General features: G+C 40.6%; 1 protein-coding gene across 1 annotated transcript in view; it reads right to left on the reverse strand.

Moving 5' to 3' along the window:
* Positions 1–25,004, reverse strand: part of LOC138853611 (polyhomeotic-proximal chromatin protein-like) — a 36,877-nt gene that overhangs the window by 11,204 nt on the left and 669 nt on the right. The gene's annotated exons all lie outside the window — the stretch shown is intronic.

Genomic DNA, 25,004 nt, shown 5'->3' on the forward strand with positions numbered 1-25,004 from the left:
TCCACGACCTTCGACAGCACCAACACATGTTCATCCGGAGCGGCATTAGAAAAGGAGATAGACCGCATTCTCAGCAGGACTCGTAAAATATCGAGAAAGAGCGAGAGGGGCTAAAAAAGATATTTGGTTTAGACAGAGACTTGAGCAACACTCGACACATGTCACTCACATCTCATGCTCCGCCTTATATATATTGTCTTTTTTTAACCTTTGTATGGTAGAAGTGATCAAGGTCCCAGGATCGAAACGTTTTCTAGTAAATATGTCCTAGTGTTTACTCAAGTTTCTTTGTAAACAACTTGTCAGTATCTGTTACCAAGATTTATACCAAACAAGATGGTGTACCTACACCAAGAATGCTACAGCAGCTAGGCTATATGGTTTGCTATAAACACAGTTCGATGTCCCTCTCAGGTCTACCATGTCAGGGATTGGTAACGCCTCTAATGAGCTATCTGGTGTCCTGGCAAAACAACTTTCTAAACACTTAAGCACTCAGGTGATCTTAATCCCATTAAGAAACACAGGGTAGGACGGTAATCTGCCCCACAGTTCTTTGAAGAGGAAGTGAATACTTTACACAGGCATTTAGTCTACTGCATTCCCCTCTTAGCGTTATTGCCAACTGCAAAAAAGCTTGAAACACTTAGTCTCAACAGGAAGAACGCCGACATAAGACAACACACTTACCTGGTACACTGTTTTACGTGTCAGCAACGTACCATCGACCGTGTCCCTGACAGTGACTGGTAGCAAGTATAAAATACTACAACCAATTCTTCAGCCTCTGAAATAATCATAACTAAAAATTTTTAAAGGGTGGACCGGCAAGCCAGCGGAAGGCCTGGGTCAGATGAGCAAAAGCTCCAGCTGCGGGTCATTAAGACCCGCGTCAGAAAACACTTGTCCTGTTTCCTGACAAATCTTACCTAACCTCTGTGAAAGACCTGGCAATAAGGAAACAGATTAACAAGAGAATCACAGGTGTAAGAGTTTGTATCATACATTGTGGGGAAAGATGTGATAAGACTTATGTAGATGAAACAGCAAGATCTCTTGGGATAAACAGTATGAGAATATAAATACGCACGTTGAAGATTGAGACATGCAACATATGGGAATCTTTATTGAAGGAACGTTTCGCCACACAGTGGCTTCAACAGTCCAATACAAAGCACCTTTCTGCTTTGTATCTGACTGATGAAGCCACTGTGTGGCGAAACGTTTCCCATAAAAGATTTCCCATAAAGATTCCCATATGTTGCATAAGTGTCTCAATCTTCAACTTATCGGTTTTAAAGTATTTATCACACAAAATACGCATGTAATAGTTTGTACCAGACTAATACCTGTATCCAATATAACAACCCACAAAACCACTGCATAAAATGGGAGGAAGCCAAACTGAATCCAAGAAAGTGCTATACATTGACGTAAGTGTCTGGTAACTGCCATCATAGCTCCCACCAACACCATCACACTGACGTAAGTATCTAGTAGCTACCATCATAGCTCCCACCAACACCATCACACTGACGTAAGTATCTAGTAGCTACCATCATAGCTCCCACCAACACCATCACACTGACGTAAGTATCTAGTAGCTACCATCATAGCTCCCACCAACACCATCACACTGACGTAAGTATCTAGTAGCTACCATCATAGCTCCCACCAACACCATCACACTGACGTAAGTATCTAGTAGCTACCATCATAGCTCCCACCAACACCATCACACTGACGTAAGTATCTAGTAGCTACCATCATAGCTCCCACCAACACCATCACACTGACGTAAGTATCTAGTAGCTACCATCATAGCTCCCACCAACACCATCACACTCTCCTGTGTTAAGTGTCACTTGCAAATTGTCCAAGAAGAACCGAAACTTCGTCATAAGCTTCTCTGTGTAACGTGAATATATTTTGAGCTACGGCATTTCCAAGGTCTTGGCAAACTGTTCACTGTTCACACTGAACACTCCAGTTGCATGATACTTCATTTATAGAAAAAATGGTATATAAATACCAACAGCTTTTATATACTTAAAAAAACACACACACACACAAAAAAACGGCATTGGGGTTGTTGGCCCATGCTAGGCAGGTTCAACTCGCACCCACCCACACCCATTCATGTACACGTCTAATCTATTGTATGTTTAAAGCTATCCAATGTTTCTAGCTTCATTGACACTACTAGGAAGTATGTTCCGCTGGTCTACAACTCTGTTGCTAAACAGGTACCTCCCCATTTCCTTTCTAAATCTAAATTTGTCCAATTTGAATTTATTCATATTAATAATCTGTACAATTCACTCGTATCCCTTCTAATTTTGCGCCACTAGAGAGTGTAAATTCAGCCCATCTTCGTAAGAAATAAAGAATTCTGATACAGGGAATCAGCATCTACTTTATATGTATTCCAGCGCATTTATGTCCAGTCTGTAATGTGGAGACGAGAACTATGCAGCTTAATTAATTGGAGAGGATATATAAAGGATATATAAAGTTGAAGCTTAACTTGAACACTTCTGTTATTTATACTTCTTGATATAAAGTCAAAAACTCTTATTAGCTTTATTGCGAACACATATACATTGTTGTATTGGCTTTAGATTACTGGTAACCAAAACCCTTAAATCTTTTTCGCATTCAGAATAATTAAGATCTACATAATTTAGTTTATAAGTACCATGGTTATTTTCTTTCCCCAGGATTAGAGCCTTACATTTGTCAACATTAAACTGCATCAACCTATTCAGATCTTCCTGTAGCTCTCTAGTGTCCTCATCAGAATTTATCTGGTTGCCTATTTTAGTGTCGTCGGCAACTTGCTTATGTCGCTATTTATCCCCTTATCTATGTCGTTTATGCATGTGAACAACAAGGGGCCCGGCACTGACCCCTGCAGAACACCTGGTAACGGATCCCTACTCTGATTTCTCTTGAATTTATGCAAACTCTGTTGCTTATCGGTCAGCCATGCCTCGTTCCAGTTGAGCCTCCAGTTTCTCCTCCTATTCATATACTGCTACTTAATAGCCTCCAGTGTGGCACGCTATCTGTGTCCATAATGAAATCCATATACACATTATCGTATTCATTATCTTTGTCTACAACTGCAAATACCTCAGTAAAAAAAGGAGAGGGGGGGAGTTACTTAATTTGTAAACCGGGAACGCTAATTTGTAAACCGGGAACGCTAATTTGTAAACCGGGAACGCTAATTTGTAAACCGGGAACGCTAATTTGTAAACCGGGAACGCTAATTTGTAAACCCGGAACGCTAATTTGTAAACCGGGAACGCTAATTTGTAAACCGGGAACGCTAATTTGTAAACCGGGAACGCTAATTTGTAAACCGGGAACGCTAATTTGTAAACCGGGAACGCTAATTTGTAAACCGGGAACGCCAATTTGTAAACCGGGAACGCTAATTTGTAAACCGGGAACGCTAATTTGTAAACCGGGAACGCTAATTTGTAAACCGGGAACGCTAATTTGTAAACCGGGAACGCTAATTTGTAAAACCGTACTGAGATTCAGTGATAAATTTTACATATTTTTTCAAGATGGCTTCGAATTTCATCTGAAGTTACTGACCCCTTGAACCTTCTTATAATTAAAATTAGACTAACAGGTCGTTACCTTCAAATTATAGATCATGTGCAACACCTGAGTATCTTTATTGATGAATAAGACATGTGTAACACCTGGGTATCTTTATTGATGAATAAGACATGTGTAACACCTGAGTATCTTTATTGATGAATAAGACATGTGTAACACCTGGGTATCTTTATTGATGAATAAGACATGTGTAACACCTGGGTATCTTTATTGATGAATAAGACATGTGCAACACCTGGGTATCTTTATTGATGAATAAGACATGTGCAACACCTGAGTATCTTTATTGATGAATAAGACATGTGCAACACCTGAGTATCTTTATTGATGAATAAGACATGTGCAACACCTGAGTATCTTTATTGATGAATAAGACTTGTGCAACACCTGAGTATCTTTATTGATGAATAAGACATGTGCAACACCTGAGTATCTTTATTGATGAATAAGACATGTGCAACACCTGAGTATCTTTATTGATGAATAAGACATGTGCAACACTTGAGCATCTTTATTGATGAATAAGACATGTGCAACACCTGAGTAACTTTATTGATGAATAAGACATGTGCAACACCTAAGTATCTTTATTGATGAATAAGACATGTGCAATACCTGAGTAGCTTTATTGATGAATAAGACATGTGCAACACCTGAGTATCTTTATTGATGAATAAGACATGTGCAACACCTGAGTAACTATTGATGAATAAGACATGTGCAACACCTGAGTAACTATTGATGAATAAGACATGTGCAACACCTGAGTATCTTTATTGATGAATAAGACATGTGCAACACCTGAGTATCTTTATTGATGAATAAGACATGTGCAACACCTGAGTATCTTTATTGATGAATAAGACATGTGCAACACCTGAGTAACTATTGATGAATAAGATATGTGCAACACCTGAGTATCTTTATTGATGAATAAGACATGTGCAACACCTAAGTATCTTTATTGATCAAAACGTCTCAGCCATAAATTTCACTTTACATGGAACTTTATTTATCTAGATCTGTCAGTATTACCATACGTCACGTCATACACTGTCAGTATTACCATACGTCACGTCATACACTCAGTATTACCATACGTCAAACCATACACTGTCGGTATTACCATACGTCACGCCATACACTGTCAGTATTACCATACGTCACGCCATACACTGTCAGTATTACCATACGTCACGCCATACACTGTCAGTATTACCATACGTCACGTCATACACTGTCAGTATTACCATACGTCACGCCATACACTGTCAGTATTACCATACGTCACGCCATACACTGTCAGTATTACCATACGTCACGCCATACACTGTCAGTATTACCATACTTCACGTCATACACTGTCAGTATTACCATACGTCACACCATACACTGTCAGTATTACCATACGTCACACCATACACTCAGTATTACCATACGTCACACCATACGCTGTCAGTATTACCATACTTCACGTCATACACTGTCAGTATTACCATACGTCACACCATACACTGTCAGTATTACCATACGTCACACCACACACTGTCAGTATTACCGTACGTCACGTCATACACTGTCAGTATTACCATACGTCACAACATACACTCAGTATTACCATACGTCACACCATACACTGTCAGTATTACCATACGTCACACCATACACTGTCAGTATTACCATACGTCAAACCATACACTGTCAGTATTACCATACGTCACGCCATACACTGTCAGTATTACCATACGTCACGCCATACACTGTCAGTATTACCATACGTCACGTTATACACTCAGTATTACCATACGTCACGCCATACACTGTCAGTATTACCATACGGCACGCCATACACTGTCAGTATTACCATACGTCACGCCATACACTGTCAGTATTACCATACGTCACGTCATGCACTCAGTATTATCATACGTCACACCATACACTGTCAGTATTAACATACGTCACACCATACACTCAGTATTACCATACGTCACACCATACACTCAGTATTACCATACGTCACGTCATACAATGTCAGTGTTACCATACGTCACACCATACACTGTCAGTATTACCATACGTCACACCATACACTGTCAGTATTACCATACGTCACGTCATACACTCATTATTACCATACGTCACAACATACACTCAGTATTACCATACGTTACACCATACACTGTCAGTATTGCCATACGTCACACCATACACTGTCAGTATTACCATACGTCACGTCATACACTCATTATTACCATACGTCACAACATACACTGTCAGTATTACCATACGTCACACCATACACTGTCAGTATTACCATACGTCACACCGTACACTATCAGTATTACCATACGTCACGCCATACACTGTCAGTATTACCATACGTCACGCCATACACTTAGTATTACCATACGTCACACCATACACTGTCAGTATTACCATACGTCACGCAATACACTGTCAGTATTACCATACGTCACGCCATACACTCAGTATTACCATACGTCACGTCATACACTGTCAGTATTACCATACGTCACACCATACACTGTCAGTATTACCATACGTCACGCCATACACTGTCAGTATTACCATACGTCACGCCATACACTGTCAGTATTACCATACGTCACGTCATACACTCAGTATTACCATACGTCACGTCATACACTGTCAGTATTACCATACGTCACACCATACTGTCAGTATTACCATACGTCACACCATACACTGTCAGTATTACCATACGTCACACAATACACTGTCAGTATTACCATACGTCACACCATACACTGTCAGTATTACCATACGTCACACCATACACTGTCAGTATTACCATACGTCACGCCATACACTGTCAGTATTACCATACGTCACGCCATTCACTGTCAGTATTACCATACGTCACGCCATACACTCAGTATTACCATACGTCACGCCATACACTCAGTATTACCATACGTCACGCCATACACTGTCAGTATTACCATACGTCACGCCATACACTCAGTATTACCATACGTCACGCCATACACTGTCAGTATTACCATACGTCACGCCATACACTGTCAGTATTACCATACGTCACGCCATACACTGTCAGTATTACCATACGTCACGTCATACACTGTCTGTATTACCATACGTCACACCATACACTGTCAGTATTACCATACGTCACGCCATACACTGTCAGTATTACCATACGTCACGTCATACACTGTCAGTATTACCATACGTCACACCATACACTGTCAGTATTACCATACGTCACACCATACACTCAGTATTACCATACGTCACACCATACACTGTCAGTATTACCATACGTCACGTCATACACTGTCAGTATTACAATACGTCACACCATACACTGTCAGTATTAACATACGTCACACCATACACTGTCAGTATTACCATACGTCACGCCATGCACTGTCAGTATTACCATACGTCACGCCATACACTGTCAGTATTACCATACGTCACACCATACACTGTCAGAATTACCATTCGTCACGCCATACACTGTCAGTATTACCATACGTCACGCCATACACTGTCAGTATTACCATACGTCACGCTATACACTGTCAGTATTACCATACGTCACGCCATACACTGTCAGTATTACCATACGTCACGCCATACACTCAGTATTACCATACGTCACGCTATACACTCAGTATTACCGTACGTCACGCCATACACTCAGTATTACCATACGTCACACCATACACTCAATATTACCATACGTCACGCCATACACTGTCAGTATTTCCATACGTCACGCCATACACTGTCAGTATTACCATACGTCACACCATACACTCAATATTACCATACGTCACGCCATACACTGTCAGTATTCTCATACGTCACGCCATATACTGTCAGTATTACCATACGTCACGCTATACACTGTCAGTATTACCATACGTCACATCATACACTGTCAGTATTACCATACGTCACGCCATACACTGTCAGTATTACCATACGTCACGCCATACACTGTCAGTATTACCATACGTCACGTCATACACTGTCTGTATTACCATACGTCACACCATACACTGTCAGTATTACCATACGTCACGCCATACACTGTCAGTATTATCATACGTCACGTCATACACTGTCAGTATTACCATACGTCACGTCATACACTCAGTATTACCATACGTCACACCATACACTGTCAGTATTACCATACGTCACACCATACACTGTCAGTATTACCATACGTCACGCCATACACTGTCAGTATTACCATACGTTACACCATACACTGTCAGTATTACCATACGTCACACCATACACTGTCAGTATTACCATACGTCACGCCATACACTGTCAGTATTACCATACGTCACGCCATACACCGTCAGTATTACCATACGTCACACCATACACTGTCAGTATTACCATGCGTCACGCCATACACTGTCAGTATTACCATACGTCACGCCATACGCTGTCAGTATTACCATACGTCACACCATACACTGTCAGTATTACCATACGTCACGCCATACACTGTCAGTATTGCCATACGTCACACCATACGCTGTCAGTATTACCATACGTCACGCCATACATTGTCAGTATTCTCCTACGTCACGCCATACACTGTCAGTATTACCATACGTCACGTTATACACTGTCAGTATTACAAAACGTCACACCATACACTGTCAGTATTACCATACGTCACGCCATACACCCAGTATTACCATACGTCACGCCATACACTGTCATTATTACCATACGTCACGCCATACACTGTAAGTATTACCATACGTCACGCCATAAACTGTCAGTATTACCATACGTCACGCCATACACTGTCAGTATTACCATACGTCACGCCATACACTCAGTATTACCATACGTCACGCCATACACTGTCAGTATTACCATACGTCACGCCATACACTCAGTATTACCATACGTCACGCCATACACTCAGTATTACCATACGTCACGCCATACACTGTCAGTATTACCATACGTCACGCCATACACTGTCAGTATTACCATACGTCACGCCATACACTGTCAGTATTACCATACGTCACGTCATACACTGTCTGTATTACCATACGTCACACCATACACTGTCAGTATTACCATACGTCACGCCATACACTGTCAGTATTACCATACGTCACGTCATACACTGTCAGTATTACCATACGTCACACCATACACTGTCAGTATTACCATACGTCACACCATACACTCAGTATTACCATACGTCACACCATACACTGTCAGTATTACCATACGTCACGTCATACACTGTCAGTATTACAATACGTCACACCATACACTGTCAGTATTAACATACGTCACACCATACACTGTCAGTATTACCATACGTCACGCCATGCACTGTCAGTATTACCATACGTCACGCCATACACTGTCAGTATTACCATACGTCACACCATACACTGTCAGAATTACCATTCGTCACGCCATACACTGTCAGTATTACCATACGTCACGCCATACACTGTCAGTATTACCATACGTCACGCTATACACTGTCAGTATTACCATACGTCACGCCATACACTGTCAGTATTACCATACGTCACGCCATACACTCAGTATTACCATACGTCACGCTATACACTCAGTATTACCGTACGTCACGCCATACACTCAGTATTACCATACGTCACACCATACACTCAATATTACCATACGTCACGCCATACACTGTCAGTATTTCCATACGTCACGCCATACACTGTCAGTATTACCATACGTCACACCATACACTCAATATTACCATACGTCACGCCATACACTGTCAGTATTCTCATACGTCACGCCATATACTGTCAGTATTACCATACGTCACGCTATACACTGTCAGTATTACCATACGTCACATCATACACTGTCAGTATTACCATACGTCACGCCATACACTGTCAGTATTACCATACGTCACGCCATACACTGTCAGTATTACCATACGTCACGTCATACACTGTCTGTATTACCATACGTCACACCATACACTGTCAGTATTACCATACGTCACGCCATACACTGTCAGTATTATCATACGTCACGTCATACACTGTCAGTATTACCATACGTCACGTCATACACTCAGTATTACCATACGTCACACCATACACTGTCAGTATTACCATACGTCACACCATACACTGTCAGTATTACCATACGTCACGCCATACACTGTCAGTATTACCATACGTTACACCATACACTGTCAGTATTACCATACGTCACACCATACACTGTCAGTATTACCATACGTCACGCCATACACTGTCAGTATTACCATACGTCACGCCATACACCGTCAGTATTACCATACGTCACACCATACACTGTCAGTATTACCATGCGTCACGCCATACACTGTCAGTATTACCATACGTCACGCCATACGCTGTCAGTATTACCATACGTCACACCATACACTGTCAGTATTACCATACGTCACGCCATACACTGTCAGTATTGCCATACGTCACACCATACGCTGTCAGTATTACCATACGTCACGCCATACATTGTCAGTATTCTCCTACGTCACGCCATACACTGTCAGTATTACCATACGTCACGTTATACACTGTCAGTATTACAAAACGTCACACCATACACTGTCAGTATTACCATACGTCACGCCATACACCCAGTATTACTATACGTCACGCCATACACTGTCATTATTACCATACGTCACGCCATACACTGTAAGTATTACCATACGTCACGCCATACACTGTCAGTATTACCATACGTCACGCCATACACTGTCAGTATTACCATACGTCACGCCATACACTCAGTATTACCATACGTCACGCCATACACTGTCAGTATTACCATACGTCACGCCATACACTCAGTATTACCATACGTCACGCCATACACTCAGTATTACCATACGTCACGCCATACACTGTCAGTATTACCATACGTCACGCCATACACTGAGTATTACCATACGTCACGCCATACACTGTCAGTATTACCATACGTCACGCCATACACTGTGAGTATTACCATACGTCACGCTATACACTGTCAGTATTCTCATACGTCACGCTATACACTGTCAGTATTCTCATACGTCACGCTATACACTCAGTATTCTCATACGTCATGCTATACACTGTCAGTATTACCATACGTCACGCCATACAATCATTATTACCATACGTCACGCCATACGCTGTCAGTATTACTATACGTCACGCCATACACTGTCAGTATTACCATACGTCACGCCATACACTGTCAGTATTACCATACGTCACACCATACACTGTCAGTATTACTATACGTCACGCCATACACTGTCAATATTACCATACGTCACACCATATACTCTCGGTATTACCATACGTCACGCCATACACTGTCAGTATTACCATACGTCACGCCATACACTGTCAGTATTACCATACGTCACACCATGCACTGTCAGTATTATCATACGTCACGCCATACACTGTCAGTATTACCATACGTCACACCATACACTCAGTATTACCATACGTCACGCCATACACTGTCAGTATTACCATACGTCACACCATACACTGTCAGTATTACCATACGTCACACCATACACTCAGTATTACCATACGTCACACCATACACAGTATTACCATACGTCACACCATACACTGTCAGTATTTCCATACGCCAAGCCATACACTGTCAGTATTATAATACGTCACACCATACACTGTCAGTATTACCATACGTCACACCATACACTGTCAGTATTACCATACGTCACACCATACACTGTCAGTATTACCATACGTCACGCCATACACTGTCAGTATTACCATACGTCACACCATACACTGTCAGTATTACCATACGTCACGCCATACACTGTCAGTATTACCATACGTCACGCCATACACTGTCAGTATTACCATACGTCACACCATACACTGTCAGTATTACCATACGTCACGCCATACACTGTCAGTATTACCATACGTCACACCATACACTGTCAGTATTACCATACGTCACGCCATTCACTGTCAGTATTCTCATACGTCACGTCATACATAGTATTACCTTACGTCACGGCATACACAGTATTACCATACGTCATTATGGTAATCGTAATACAGTGTATTACGATAATCTTCTCCAGCTATACCCCAGCTTTCACAGTCGCAATCTTGTTGACTCGGCCCTCATGCACAACTGTATGAATATTAGTCGTGGCTTGTCCCCCTATAAGCCTTCCTTTCTCATCACATTGTCAAATGCTCCGAGCTTGTGAACACTTGTGGCTTGACCTGATCCTCTCTTCTCCTCCTTTCCCTAACTCTTCTTCTTACTTCTTTCTTTTTTTCTTTGTTTGCTTTCCTTCTGCTTAAGTGTGTTCTATCTGTCAGTTTCCTCCCCCGTTTCCTTCTGTGTTTCTTGGTCTTGCCCCTTGTAGGCCAGTAGCTCTTCCGCAGTGCTGCTTTTTCTTGTCCTTAGACTGACCCCACTTCTATCTCTACTACGTCTTCCTCTCCACTCATCTACTTTTGCATCCTTCACCCTTCACTCCCCTTCTCTCCTGTGCCACTAAACTACTCTACTTTCTACTTCCACTGTTACTGCTTCCCTGTCTTCCTCACTTTGTTCCCGTCCTTGTCCTCCTCACTCTTGTGTTTGTGTGATTGTAAATGGTCCAAGACGGACCGAAACGTCTTCATAAGTTTCTCTCTCCTATGTGCGAGTTATTTGTGTATTTAGTCCCTGTTTTACGAATGATGTTATTCCTAATGATCATGTACAGCTTTATTATTATTATTTATTATTATTATTATTATTATTATTATTATTATTATTATTATTATTATTATTATTATTCATGAGGAAGACGTAACTACGTGAAGATAATACAGAGCTTTGGGGTTTAGGAGGGAATCAGGATTGATCCTAGGGAAGGGAAGGTAATCAGGTCATTCTATACCAGTCCAAGGTGTGCCCAGTACCGACACACCAGAGGCTGACCGGTTCTACCCGTAACCGAGGTGCTGGACCCAGCGGTCCAGCACCTCGGTCCAGCACCACAGTGTAGCAACAGTGCGGTCCAGCAGTTGCGCTTGACGGTAGCTGACATTTCCGCCTTGGGTCCCTGGTTGACCACAGATATCCACCTTCTACTTTTGGATTTTACGACTACGCCAGTGAACCCCGTCTGGACTGTCTTATGTTCAGCACCTGCGTAAGGATGATTTTCCTTCTCTTAGCATGGAATGACCTATTTAGTCCCTCTTCGTAATCAGGTGTTGTAACCTGCCTGACGAAGACAGGAAACAAAAACAAGAAATAATAAGGATGTGTTTATAAAATAGTACGAGAAAATATTGATGAATTAGATGTGTAACATCTTGGTTTCTTTATTGTAGACGTTGCGCTATCCAGAGGCTTTATCAGTACAGATTCAAGGACATAATTGGAAGACAGTAGAAACACATACGAAGGATGAGGAAAATCAGTTCCTCTGCTTTGGAGTTGGTGAAGAGCACCGTAGTCTTGCAGAGTCTGGAGGACAGGTATGATGATGAATTAGACACATGTGCAACACTTGGGTATCTCAGTAAAGATACCCAAGTGTTGCACATGTGTCTAATTTATCATCTTGTTGGGTCTGTCAACCATTTATTTACATTCACAGGCATGAAGATTGGCTCTTATATAATGACGTCAGGTGAGGGACGTGTAGCAGATGAAGAGGAAAAAAAATAGATATAGTCATTGGGCTATTTACTTATTTTTGCATCTTAAAATGATCATAAGAACAGAGGAGCATTGCAAGAGGCTTGCTGGAGCATGCAGTGCAAGTGCTACGCTCACGCATCAGGTGTTTACAAACTGAAGTATTGATGGAACAAGTCTTAAAGCTGTGACATTTTTTTTCCCGAAACGTTTCACCTACAATGTTGGCTTCTACAGTCAGTGGAAAGGTTAAAATAATGTGATCATTCCATCTGGCCAGAAGTAGTATTGAGATAGTCAGTCCCTCAGATAATACAAGCATCCACGTTCTCTGAAGTATTTGCTTCATTTACAATACCTCGCAGTCCCTGTCATCAGTAAACCAGAGCTTGCTTATATCTCCTTTGTGTGTGTGTGTGTATATATATATATATATATATATATATATATATATATATATATATATATATATATATATAAATTATATAAATATATTATATATAATATATATATATATATAAATATATATATATATATATATATATATGCAAAACAACCACTCTGAAAGAATAGAAAAATTCCAAGCGCTTTCGTGACTACTCACATTATCAAGGAACTATGAAAGTAAAGCATCCAAGGAAGCTATATAAGGGGTCTGGCCAGCACCTCACTATCAGATCCCACAACGGTTAAACACCTGACGCGCGCCGACCCAACTTGGATAGGTCCTTTGCACAACTCACCCACAAACTATTCTACCCAAGAAAATTTAAAAATTATTATTTGTCCAGTGTATTATTAAATTCTTCCCAAATTCTATTAATTATAAATGGATCTAATTTATATAAACTAAAGGAAATATTCATATTATTGTCAAAACTGCTTTTTATGAAACAAGATTCAATTATATTCCTGTCGACCATGGACTTGCTTGATACTACTTTCTCAACTTTTTGAAAATCAATTGGATGGTTAAACTCTCTTACATGAATAAATAGAGCATTGGAATCTTGTCCAGTTCTAATGCTATATTTATGTTGTTTTAATCTTAGTTCGAGATTTTTACCAGTTTGACCGTAATAAACTTTATCGCAAATTTTACAAGGAATCTTATAGACACATCCACCTGTTTACTGTGATCTTATTGCATATATATATATATATATATATATATATATATATATATATATATATATATATATATATATATATATATATATATATATATATATATATATATGTATATATATATATATATATATATATATATATATATATATATATATATATATATATATATATATATATATATATATATATATATATATATAATAGTTTTCGATTGGTAGTGCCTGTCCAATCTATTTTGAAATCAATCCAAGTTTCCCGCTACTTGCAAGTTTGTTCCACTCATCCACAACTGCATCATCAGTTGACTGACCAACTGCCTCCTGATGCCACACCACTGTCGCTTTAGTTTTCAGTCTCAGGTCTAGGACCAAGGTCTTCCGCCGGCTTACCGATCCAGCCTCCTTTTAAATTTACAGATAACATCATTTAATAACCTGTACCAGGGCTATGTAGTGGATCGAGGTCAGGTCAAATGTCGAGAGAGAGAGGTCAGGTCAAGCGTCGAGAGGGAGGTCAGGTCAAGGGTTCTCCTTGACTCAAACACTTAGATAATACTCGATAATCCTTAATCTAGGTAAAAATATATGGTTCTTAGCTGATAGCCTCCGTGTGGACTTCCAAGTTCTCTGATATCTGTATATCCCAAGTACTCCCATGATTACACCCATGTATACTCCCATGAAATACTCCCATGTCTATTGTTATATGCTCTAGGAGCAGAATGGGTGTTTCGGCCAGCTAACCATGATGGTTACGTTAGTTATGGTAAGTTGTTTGGTTATGTTAACTTTGTTTAAGCTAGGTTAGGGCAGGTTCAGTTAAGTTAGGTTACGTATGAATTTTGGTTATTTCTAATGGGCCAAAGCATCGGTTCTCCCAGAATACCAGACCGAATGGTCCTTGGCCGAAACTTCATAAGTTCGCTGTAAGCAGGTCTCAGACACAACTCATCTCACATACTCATCAGTTCGCTGTAAGCATGTGAAGTATACTTGAAAGACGTAGAAAGAGGGGAGATCACAATTGAAGTATATCTGAAAGACGTAGAATGAGGGGATATTATAATTAAAATATACAAGTGATAGACGGGTATAAATAAAGGAAATATGAGTAAACGGTGTGCCGAGCATATCTAACCCAGCAAGAACTCTGAATAATTTATTTGGATTGGGTAACTTTAGATTTAGAAAGGATGTTCGGAAATACCGATTTGGAAATGGTTATCGATGAGTGGAACAATCTACCAAGCAGTATTGTCCAAGCTAAAATCTTGTTTATTTCTATTTACCTTTAAAAATAATTTAGACAGGTATGGAAATGCAGGTATTTGCAATAGAGGTTTAGGTGTTTGTGGGAAGAGAGTGGAAAATCTGGTACCATAGACCCCTGGCTGTCTTCAAGAAGGCTCTGGAATGACACCTAAAGTCAGTACCTGACCAGCCGGGCTGTGGTTCGTACGTCGGGTTCCGTGCCGTCAACAGTAACAGCCTGGGTGATCACGCCCTGATCCACCATGAGGCCTGGTCACAGACTGGGCAGCGGGGGCGTTGACCCCCGAAACCCTGTCCAGGCATAAAAGCGGACAGTGTGATTTGTCAGGCTTGTGACAGTGTTCATTTTGGAGATGATAGTTGTTGCAGGAATGAAGTGGAATTACTGAGTAATGTTAGTGGTAGCAATTCGATGTCATTAGGAGGTGAAGTTAAACGGTATAAAATACCATTTTACGGCAGAGATAATGAGGAGCAGAGGCTAGAGACGGAAGTAGGTGTTTCTCTGTATTTATTACCCAAACATTCTAAAGTTTCGAGTCAAAATTAGTTTTATACGAGGGAAAATGCTGAAGTTTTTTAAATAACTGAAACGTGGTTTAAATTGAAGATTGAGAACTCCACATCCATGGGTTTAGTTGTTCTATGTTGATGGAAATAACAGGAAGGTGAGGTGGCACTGTACGTCCGGGAAAACTCCAACTGCTGCATAAAGTCTTTTATGAAGCCTGGAAGAGCACACGCACACTGGGTAGACCTTCTAGGGACACCAAAAGTAGATTTTTAGGTGTTACATACCGACCCTCTGAACCTGGATGGGTTCCAAGGGAGGCTGCTGTGGAAGGCTATGAGGCACCATAACATAGTAGTTCTAGGGGATTTTAACTTGTGTTAAATTGACTGGAATTCAACTGGTCAATATACTAGGGAGGTGAGCAGGGCAATATGTACAGTGTGTGTTGAACCTCGTGATGTCAAGCGACGTTTTAAACCTCGTGATGTCAAGCGACGTTTTAAACCTCGTGATGTCAAGCGACGTTCATCTCACCAGGGAAGTGAGACGTCTCACGTAAGGAATTGTGACAGTAACCCAGTTTCTTTGTCTGGTAGTTGTGGCACCTTCGGTGGTAGTAGTAGTAGTAATAATAGTAGTAGTAATAGTAATAGTAGTAGTGGTAGTAGTAGTAGTAGTAGAAGTAGTAGCAGTAGTAGTAATAATAATTTCGGAGGCAGTGGTAGTGGTGGCACCACTACTACTATTACCACTGAATGTCAGCATACGCTGACAGTCGTGCTGCGTGAAGATAAATATCACGTGAGTTAGCTATACCCTCTCATGTGTCTGCAGGCCATCCCCCAAATAAATGAGAAAAGCTCAACAAACTCAGCAGGCTGTGTTATAACACCAATCCCTGCTAAGTGTGCCACTACAACCAATGTTTCAAGCGGCAACAATCACCTATAAACATCCCAACACTGACGCATCCGACAATCACAAACACAACTCTCGTACACCACGAAAAAATAATTGCTATTTACTATCATACCTTCCCTGTTTAAGTCAGCAGCGTGTACTGACTTACCAACAAGCGGTGAGATTGCAAGCTGTGATGCATAGCTTCGTCCTGATGGTACGAGTCTCTGAGGGATGAAAGTGAATGTAGGTTCTTAGGGAAGTTAGAAAACGGGTTTGAATGGCGACATTGTGTGGGTGACAACCCTAGGTTTATGTGGTGACCAGAGGCTTGGATGAAAGTGAAAGTCAAGTCTGTTGTTGCTGTTGCTGCTAGCTGGCTACTGCTCTACTGCTGCTGCTGCTGCTGTTGCTGGCTACTGCTACTGTTGTTGTTACTGCATGTGGCTACTGCTCTGTTGCTATTGTTGTTGCTGCTGGCTACTGCTACTGTTGTTGTTGCTGCTGCAGTTGTTCCTACTGGTACTGCTATTGTTGTGTTCACTATGTAACTTTTCCTGCGTGAACACGTTCATCTACCCTGTACGTTCACAGGTGTTCACACGAGTTACTGTCTACCCTGTACGTTCACAGGTGTTCGCGCCACTTACTGTCTACCCTGAACGTTCACAGGTGTTCACACTTACTGTCTACCCTGAACGTTCACAGGTGTTCACACTTACTGTCTACCCTGTACGTTCACAGGTGTTCACACTTACTGTCTACCCTATACGTTCACAGGTGTTCACACTTACTGTCTACCCTGAACGTTCACAGGTGTTCACACTTACTGTCTACCCTGAACGTTCACAGGTGTTCACACTTACTGTCTACCCTGTACGTTCACAGGTGTTCGCGCCACTTACTGTCTACCCTGAACGTTCACAGGTGTTCACACTTACTGTCTACCCTGAACGTTCACAGGTGTTCACACTTACTGTCTACCCTGAACGTTCACAGGTGTTCACACTTACTGTCTACCCTATACGTTCACAGGTGTTCGCGCCACTTACTGTCTACCCTGAACGTTCACAGGTGTTCACACTTACTGTCTACCCTATACGTTCACAGGTGTTCACACTTACTGTCTACCCTGAACGTTCAGTCCATCAAGGTTGATGGAGTAAAGACATCGACTCCAGACTGAGGGACGGACCACCTCAAACTCCTCATCTTCCATCGTTCTTCTCTGTATTGGACTGAAGAAGTCACTGGCTGACGAAACGTTTCCTCAGTAAAGATTCCCAATGTTGCACAAGTGTCTCATTCTTTTGCTGAGTATGAAGCTTTACTTCTCAAGCTTTACTCTTCAAGCTTTACTCTTCAAGCTTTACTCTTCAAGCTTTACTCTCACTGTCTCAGCTTTCCTCCCTCACACCTGTCTGTTTTTAAAGCTAAAGCAAGTTTATACATCTTTATCTCCTTCTTTATTGAGAGATGAGTTGACCATAAACCTGTCTTGTGTTTACTGTGACCTTCTTAAAGTGCTCTTTTCTTCATTCTTCTTCTCCTCTCTTTCTTCTTCATTCTCTTTCTTCTTCTTTCTCTTCTTTCTCTTCTTTCTCTTCTTTCTCTTTCTTCTTCTTCTTCTTCTTCTTCTTCTTCTTCTTCTTCTTCTTCTTCTTCTTCTTCTTCTTCTTCTTCTTCTTCTTCTTCTTCTTCTTCTTCTTCTTCTTCTGGTCATTATCCTCATACTTTTTTTTATCTTGTTTTCTCTTCTGTTAGTATTAATTACATTCGTGGGAGGAGCCTGGAGAGAGGCACTTGATCAGGTTTAATTCGAGAAAAGAGAGTGATGTAGTTCAAGAGCAAAATTGTAGTTTTGGCATTGGAATCAGTTACAAATTGGCACTGTTAGGAGTCACAGGCACTGTTGGGGGTCACAGGCACTGTTGGGGGTCACAGGCACTGTTAGGAGTCACAGGCTCTGAGGGTCACAGGCACTGTTGAGGGGCACATGCACTGTTGGGGTCATAGGCACTGTTAGGAATCTCAGTCACTGTTGGGGGTCACAGGCACTGTTGGGGGTCACAGACACTGTTAGTAGTCACAGGCTCTGAGGGTCACAGGTACTGTTGAGGGGCACATGCACTGTTGGGGGTCATAGGCACTGTTAGGAGTCTCAGGCACTGTTGGAGGTCACAGGCACTGTTGGGGGTCACAGGCATTGTTGGGGTCACAGGCACTGTTGAGGGTCACAGGCATTGTGGGGGGTCACAGGCATTGTTGAGGGCCACAGGCACTGTTAGGAGTCACAAGCTCTGAGGGTCACAGGTACTGTTGAGGGGCACATGCACTGTTGGGGTCACAGGCACTGTTGAGGGTCAGAGATACTGTTGAGGGTCACCGGTACTGTTGAGGGTCATAGTCACTGTTGGGGGTCACAGTCACTGTTGAGGGTCACAGTCACTGTTGAGGGTCGCAGGCACAGTTTACATCAGTCATTCCCTTCAACTCGAGCACTACTGCTGCTGTTACTGCTACTACTATTACTAACTATAATATCGAAGTTAATAATAATAATAATAATAATAATAATAATAATAATAATAATAATAATAATAATAATAATAATAATAATAACAATAATAATAATAATAATAATAATAATAATAATAATAATAATAATAATAATAATAATACCGCTGTTTTTGAACAAAACTATTGAAGGAAATTTTATGAATTTATCGTGTTATTGTAGGAGTGTGGCGCTAATAAACGTGGCCACTGTGATGACTCTTCTCTCACTGGTTGACAGTGAGGCCTTAATGACAGTGTGAAGGTTATAACCTCGCTTAATATATTTTATTTATTTCTATTAACCTGCGTCAAAAATAATTATTGTTATAATTTACATTATAATGGTGGTGATGGTATATGTATTTGACTCGACGCTGAGTGTGAATGTCATGGTGCAGTACAGCTGTTGGTGCAGCTGGCGGTGCTGTTCGTCACAGCGGAGGTTGGTGCAGCTGTTGCTGTGGTTATTAGTCACAAGTGAGGCTGCAGTAATTTATGCGGTTATTAGTTACAGCAGAGGTTGGTGCAGCGTCTGCTCCCACTTGCAGCAGAAAAGTTGCAATTCTCGGTGGAGAAGTTTGGCAGGATGTGTGAAAGATGGAGTTGTAAAAGAAGTGAAGGTCGGGGTGTTGGGGGGAGGTGTGGGAGTACAAGATAATGAATTTAATAGGAAGTGGGAGTTGTCGCAGCTGCTCTTTCTATGACACTGTCCTTGTTTGAGGAGATTCTGAAGAGAAGTTGCAAAGGTTGGTGGAGGAATTTGAGAGTGTCTCTTGAGGTGGGAGAATGTTGCAGGATCTAATCTCGACTGGTCCCAGTTTGGAATATTACACACACACACACACACACACACACACACACACACACACACACACACACACGTATATATATATATATATATATATATATATATATATATATATATATATATATATATATATATATATATATATATATATATATGTGTGTGTGTGTGTGTGTGTGTGTGTATAATGTGTGTGTGTGTAATATATATATATATATAGTATGTATATATATATATATATATATATAGTATATATATATATATATATATATATACAAAAACCTGTAACTGTTTTGCATGATGGTAGGATTGCTGGTTTCTTTTTCTGTCTCATAAACACGCTAAGATAACAGGGATATCTTGCTACTCCTACTTACACTTTGGTCACACTTCACAGACACGCACATGCATATATATATATACATACATCTAGGTTTTTCTCCTTTTTCTAAATAGCTCTTGTTCTTTTTTATTTCTTCTATTGTCCATGGGGAAGTGGAAAAGAATCTTTCCTCCGTAAGCCATGCGTGTCGTATGAGGCGACTAAAATGCCGGGAGCAATGGGCTAGTAACCCCTTCTCCTGTATACAATTACTAAAAAAGAGAAGAAGAAAAACTTTATAAAACTGGGTTGCTTAAATGTGCGTGGATGTAGTGCGGATGACAAGAAACAGATGATTGCTGATGTTATGAATGAAAAGAAGTTGGATGTCCTGGCCCTAAGCGAAACAAAGCTGAAGGGGGTAGGAGAGTTTCAGTGGGGGGAAATAAATGGGATTAAATCTGGAGTATCTGAGAGAGTTAGAGCAAAGGAAGGGGTAGCAGTAATGTTAAATGATCAGTTATGGAAGGAGGAAAGAGAATATGAGTGTGTAAATTCAAGAATTATGTGGATTAAAGTAAAGGTTGGATGCGAGAAGTGGGTCATAATAAGCGTGTATGCACCTGGAGAAGAGAGGAATGCAGAGGAGAGAGAGAGATTTTGGGAGATGTTAAGTGAATGTATAGGAGCCTTTGAACCAAGTGAGAGAGTAATTGTGGTAGGGGACTTGAATGCTAAAGTAGGAGAAACTTTTAGAGAGGGTGTGGTAGGTAAGTTTGGGGTGTCAGGTGTAAATGATAATGGGAGCCCTTTGATTGAACTTTGTATAGAAAGGGGTTTAGTTATAGGTAATACATATTTTAAGAAAAAGAGGATAAATAAGTATACACGATATGATGTAGGGCGAAATGACAGTAGTTTGTTGGATTATGTATTGGTAGATAAAAGACTGTTGAGTAGACTTCAGGATGTACATGTTTATAGAGGGGCCACAGATATATCAGATCACTTTCTAGTTGTAGCTACACTGAGAGTAAAAGGTAGATGGGATACAAGGAGAATAGAAGCATCAGGGAAGAGAGAGGTGAAGGTTTATAAACTAAAAGAGGAGGCAGTTAGGGTAAGATATAAACAGCTATTGGAGGATAGATGGGCAAATGAGAGCATAGGCAATGGGGTCGAAGAGGTATGGGGTAGGTTTAAAAATGTAGTGTTAGAGTGTTCAGCAGAAGTTTGTGGTTACAGGAAAGTGGGTGCAGGAGGGAAGAGGAGCGATTGGTGGAATGATGATGTAAAGAGAGTAGTAAGGGAGAAAAAGTTAGCATATGAGAAGTTTTTACAAAGTAGAAGTGATGCAAGGAGGGAAGAGTATATGGAGAAAAAGAGAGAAGTTAAGAGAGTGGTGAAGCAATGTAAAAAGAGAGCAAATGAGAGAGTGGGTGAGATGTTATCAACAAATTTTGTTGAAAATAAGAAAAAGTTTTGGAGTGAGATTAACAAGTTAAGAAAGCCTAGAGAACAAATGGATTTGTCAGTTAAAAATAGGAGAGGAGAGTTATTAAATGGAGAGTTAGAGGTATTGGGAAGATGGAAGGAATATTTTGAGGAATTGTTAAATGTTGATGAAGATCGGGAAGCTGTGATTTCGTGTCTAGGGCAAGGAGGAATAACATCTTGTAGGAGTGAGGAAGAGCCAGTTGTGAGTGTGGGGGAAGTTCGTGAGGCAGTAGGTAAAATGAAAGGGGGTAAGGCAGCCGGGATTGATGGGATAAAGATAGAAATGTTAAAAGCAGGTGGGGATATAGTTTTGGAGTGGTTGGTGCAATTATTTAATAAATGTATGGAAGAGGGTAAGGTACCTAGGGATTGGCAGAGAGCATGCATAGTTCCTTTGTATAAAGGCAAAGGGGATAAAAGAGAGTGCAAAAATTATAGGGGGATAAGTCTGTTGAGTGTACCTGGTAAAGTGTATGGTAGAGTTATAATTGAAAGAATTAAGAGTAAGACGGAGAATAGGATAGCAGATGAACAAGGAGGCTTTAGGAAAGGTAGGGGGTGTGTGGACCAGGTGTTTACAGTGAAACATATATGTGAACAGTTTTTAGATAAGGCTAAAGAGATCTTTGTGGCATTTATGGATTTGGAAAAGGCGTATGACAGGGTGGATAGGGGGGCAATGTGGCAGATGTTGCAAGTGTATGGTGTAGGAGGTAGGTTACTGAAAGCAGTGAAGAGTTTTTACGAGGATAGTGAGGCTCAAGTTAGAGTATGTAGGAAAGAGGGAAATTTTTTCCCAGTAAAAGTAGGCCTTAGACAAGGATGTGTGATGTCACCGTGGTTGTTTAATATATTTATAGATGGGGTTGTAAGAGAAGTAAATGCGAGGGTCTTGGCAAGAGGCGTGGAGTTAAAAGATAAAGAATCATACACAAAGTGGGAGTTGTCACAGCTGCTCTTTGCTGATGACACTGTGCTCTTGGGAGATTCTGAAGAGAAGTTGCAGAGATTGGTGGATGAATTTGGTAGGGTGTGCAAAAGAAGAAAATTAAAGGTGAATACAGGAAAGAGTAAGGTTATGAGGATAACAAAAAGATTAGGTGATGAAAGATTGAATATCAGATTGGAGGGAGAGAGTATGGAGGAGGTGAACGTATTCAGATATTTGGGAGTGGACGTGTCAGCGGATGGGTCTATGAAAGATGAGGTGAATCATAGAATTGATGAGGGAAAAAGAGTGAGTGGTGCACTTAGGAGTCTGTGGAGACAAAGAACTTTGTCCTTGGAGGCAAAGAGGGGAATGTATGAGAGTATAGTTTTACCAACGCTCTTATATGGGTGTGAAGCGTGGGTGATGAATGTTGCAGCAAGGAGAAGGCTGGAGGCAGTGGAGATGTCATGTCTGAGGGCAATGTGTGGTGTGAATATAATGCAGAGAATTCGTAGTTTGGAAGTTAGGAGGAGGTGCGGGATTACCAAAACTGTTGTCCAGAGGGCTGAGGAAGGGTTGTTGAGGTGGTTCGGACATGTAGAGAGAATGGAGCGAAACAGAATGACTTCAAGAGTGTATCAGTCTGTAGTGGAAGGAAGGCGGGGTAGGGGTCGGCCTAGGAAGGGTTGGAGGGAGGGGGTAAAGGAGGTTTTGTGTGCGAGGGGCTTGGACTTCCAGCAGGCATGCGTGAGCGTGTTTGATAGGAGTGAATGGAGACAAATGGTTTTTAATACTTGACGTGCTGTTGGAGTGTGAGCAAAGTAACATTTATGAAGGGATTCAGGGAAACCGGCAGGCCGGACTTGAGTCCTGGAGATGGGAAGTACAGTGCCTGCACTCTGAAGGAGGGGTGTTAATGTTGCAGTTCAAAAACTGTAGTGTAAAGCACCCTTCTGGCAAGACAGTGATGGAGTGAATGATGGTGAAAGTTTTTCTTTTTCGGGCCACCCTGCCTTGGTGGGAATCGGCCGGTGTGATAATAAAAAAAAAAAAATATATATATATATATATTTCACTGTGTTTGTTCATTATTAAATTATTGTAAAAAAATCTAAAATATATTTAGTTGGGTTTGGCTAAAATAAATTGTTTTTGTTATAATAAGGTTAGGTAAATTTTCTAAGATTCTTTTGGTGGAAAATTAATTTTTTTTACATTAACATTAATGAAAAAATATATCTTTAAACGTATAAGAGAAAATTTTAGAAAGGACTTATTTTTAAACGAGTTCTTGCTAATTGACCAGTTTTACATATTCGGCACGACATATATATATATATATATATATATATATATATATATATATATATATATATATATATATATATATATATATATATATATATATATATATAGATATATATATATATATATATATATATATATATATATATATAATATATATATATATATATATATATATATATATATATATATATATACACGTGTGTGTGTGTGTGTGTGTGTGTATGTGTGTGTGTGTATGTGTGTGTGTGTGTATGTGTGTGTGTGTGTGTATGTGTGTGTGTGTGTGTATGTGTGTGTGTGTGTGTGTGTGTGTGTGTGTGTGTGTGTGTGTGTGTGTGTGTGTGTGTGTGTGTGTGTGTGTGTGTGTGTGTGTGTGTGAATAGGAA

Source organism: Cherax quadricarinatus, chromosome 35 (assembly GCF_038502225.1).
Source record: "Cherax quadricarinatus isolate ZL_2023a chromosome 35, ASM3850222v1, whole genome shotgun sequence".
In the NCBI taxonomy this organism is placed as follows: Eukaryota; Metazoa; Arthropoda; class Malacostraca; order Decapoda; family Parastacidae; genus Cherax; species Cherax quadricarinatus.